The sequence below is a fragment of the Plectropomus leopardus genome, unplaced genomic scaffold (genome assembly GCF_008729295.1).
Source record: "Plectropomus leopardus isolate mb unplaced genomic scaffold, YSFRI_Pleo_2.0 unplaced_scaffold22530, whole genome shotgun sequence".
Taxonomy (NCBI): Eukaryota; Metazoa; Chordata; class Actinopteri; order Perciformes; family Serranidae; genus Plectropomus; species Plectropomus leopardus.
The window spans coordinates 1-3,390 of NW_024624416.1; the positions used below are offsets into that span (position 1 = coordinate 1).

Genomic DNA, 3,390 nt, shown 5'->3' on the forward strand with positions numbered 1-3,390 from the left:
TTAATTTTCTGTGAACTGACTTATCACTGCAACTTAAAACATATTTTATAAACTAATTTTTTATACAAAAATCCTCATCTGCAACATAACCAAAGCTGTCAGACAAATGTAGCAAAATAAAAAGTACACTATTTTTCCTCTGAAATTGAGTGGGGTAAAAGTAATAATGTAGCATGAAAGTAAAACTCACGTTAAGTACAAGTACCTCAAATTCATACTTAAGTAAAATGCTTGAGTAAATTTACTTAGCTACATAACACCACTGTACTGGTGTTAATGAAGATGCAAATAATATATTTTAATAATTTACCAATGCTTCACTGTGACAGGTCTTCTTCGGGGAATTGTACGATTTAATGTATTAGAATGCATTCGTTTCAGCTAGATGTATACTGGCAACTAAGTGTTATCTATTAGTCAGATAAAAAACTAGACATTTCTTACTTTGAGGTGTCTTCTTTGGGCCTGCTTTGGGTTGAGGACCTGGACCTGTCCATTGTTGCTCTGAGACAACAAAAGAAAAGACATTGAACTCTTGAGCCGTTAATTGTCATGAGTCAGTTTTGTTTTTACACATATCATAACGTGTAAGTGTTGGATAGATGAACATGAACATACCAGATGTCTGGTACGTTTCAGGGCTGAAAGGTGTAAATCCCCCAAAAGCCCCTAAGAACATGTCAGATAGAGTGTTGTTTTAACAGCGTAATCCACATGATTTATGCCAAATCCTACCCCACCACACATCACAACACCAATTTGAGGAATAGTTTCAGTTTGGGCAAGAATTAGTCATTGTTTTGATTTGATTTTTTGATTTGTTTCCACCAATTCCACCATTAACCAACTCACCCAAAATACCAGTGTTAATATCTGCAATAAAATCCGACATACTTGGTTTCACAAAACTTTCTCAATCCATCTTTAACTGTAATGTTTCCCACTTATTAAAAGGAAACTGACTACTGGAGACAACTTTTTTAATTTGGTCCAGTATTGAGAGGAGACTGCTGCAGTGCAATCTAATTATGCTGTCAGTTTAATGCTTAAATGCTTAAAGTGTTTGTTTTTGCCACTGACAGGCTCACATTGTTATTTGTGTGTCTAACAACATAACATACATTCCACTAGACTGTCTGTTGCTGTGACATAATGCCTGTCCCATTTCCCAGTTTGTACGTCCTCAATTCCTTTCCTCACCTCCTCGCCTCATGTCTTGGTCCCGCCCACAGGAGATGCCAACAGAGGAGGTGAGGAAAAGACGTGATGAGGAATTACAACAGGCATCTGACAAAATGAGACATCCTTACCTCTAAGCGCCATTTTAAAGTGATGTCAATTATATATGATGCAGGACACAGTTGCACCACCTGTCCACTGTTTTGTTATGGCCAGTGCACGGTATAATTGTAGTGATGATGATGATGATGATGATGATGATGATGATGATGATGATGATGATTGTATTTGAAGTATTGATGATGATGATTGGGTGACAGTAACAGTACATATAGTATTGTAATATTGATGATGAGAGAGTGACAGTAATAGTACATATTGTATTGTAGTATTGATGATGTTAATTGGAGAGTGACAATAATAGTACAAATAGTATTGCAGTATTGATAATGATGTTGATGTGAGAATGACAGTAGCAGTACATATTGCATAGTAATACTGATGATGTTAATTGGAGAGTGACAGCTAAAAAAAAAAAAAAAAAAAAAAAAAACACTTGGTCGGGGCTGATTTTGACAAAGTGGACAACTCCGTAAGACTTCACAATAAGACTTATCCTTGAATGAAATGTTCCACACACACAGCGAAAAGCTTGTTAAAACAATTCATTTCTCACTTCTGATAACAATCTGAGTGGCAAAAACAAGCAATTCCAGTGGATGGAAACTGACCGTGCTCAATTGCCTGTTGGGATTACACTGCAGCGTGATTCCCTGCTGCAGCACTGTCTCTTAGAACTGGAAAAATTTCAAATAATTTTGTCTCCAGTAGTTTTCCTTTAACGTAACGAAAGGTCAGCTGTATGTTTATCTGTTACTTACTAGGGTTTCGTCCTGCCATAAATCGAGGTCCTGGTGGATACTGGGGTCCCTGGTAGCCTGCAGGTGGCGGGGGGCCGTGGTAGCCTGCAGGTGGCAGGGGGCCGTGGTAGCCTGCAGGTGGCCTCATAAAACCATGAGCTGGCTGGAATAATGGTGGGACGGGTGGACGACCTGGACTGTGAGACCTTGGAGGCTTTTTCTGCTTTGGAGGCTTGTTTACTTCGGAAACAGAGAAGGTGAGAAGAAATTTTGTTTGAGTTGTGTGCTAAAAAAAGTTGATCAAATTGATTGTTGCATTTGTTCACAACTTCACAGACTCAGTATGTACAAACACCCACACATTAACTAGCAAAATTCTACATCTTTAGCATTTTTTTCTGTCACTCCAAAGCTGTGCAGACATGTGTGTATGTTTTTCATTCGCATGGGCAGATATTTTATTAAAGGTTGTATATGTAAAGATGAACATACCAGATTCTGGCTGGGATCCAGTACTTCCAGAACTTGCAGGTGCGGAGCCAGAAGCTGCTTTATGATCTGTGCATGATAAATAGACTGCATTTATACCCTTTTTCTATTACTACAACGTCACGTTGAGTCAAACAAGGCAGTGTCGATTTGTCTTGCCAATATCAGTGAGGGGGCCGTCAACATGGCAACAGTTCTGGCATGATCCAGAGGTTTTAGCAAACTACAGACAAGGATTTTCCGTCAGGATTCAGAGTTCATCATAGTACAGAGACTAGTAAAAATTACTAATGAGTTTTTGATTGCCTCTGATAGAGGTCTGGTCTCTGTATTAATCCTACAAGATCTCAGTGCTGCATTTGACACCAATGACCATCAAATCTTACTGCACAGACTGGAAAACTTTATTGGCATTAAAGGATCAGCATTGAGCTGGTTTAAAAATCATACTTATCACATCATTCCCAGTTTGTTCATATCAATGATCAGTCCTCCCTGCATACTAAGGTCTGCTTCAGAGTACCACAAGGTTCTGTGCTTGGACCAGTCCTTTTCATTTTATATATGCTTACGCTAGGCAATATTATTAGAAATCACTCTGTAATTGTCATTTACGACATCTATAGCACGTCTGTCCGTACTGGAAGATGGATCCCTCCTCGGTCGCTCTTCGTTAGGTTTCGACCATTTTTTTCCCCTGCCTTACAGTGTCTTTTTTTGGAGAGTTTTTCCTTAGTCGATGTGAGGGTCTAAGGGCAGAAGGATGTTGAATGCTGTAAAGCACTCTGAGGCAAACTGTATTTTGTGATGATGGGCTTTATAAAAAATTGAATGAAACATTAAGCTTTTGTTGCATTTGGCC

General features: G+C 38.8%; 1 long non-coding RNA gene across 2 annotated transcripts; it reads right to left on the bottom strand.

The window, feature by feature from the left end:
• Positions 1-444: 444 nt before the first annotated feature.
• On the bottom strand, positions 445-2,890 carry LOC121965962. 2 transcript variants are annotated; one of them, XR_006107540.1, is made up of 4 exons: positions 2,532-2,890; positions 2,061-2,279; positions 619-669; positions 445-504 (listed from the first exon to the last, which is right to left on the bottom strand). It is a non-coding gene; the product is annotated as an uncharacterized LOC121965962 (long non-coding RNA). The 2 variants fall into 2 exon arrangements; XR_006107539.1 differs by lacking the exon at positions 619-669 and having other exon boundaries at positions 2,532-2,884.
• Positions 2,891-3,390: the final 500 nt, after the last annotated feature.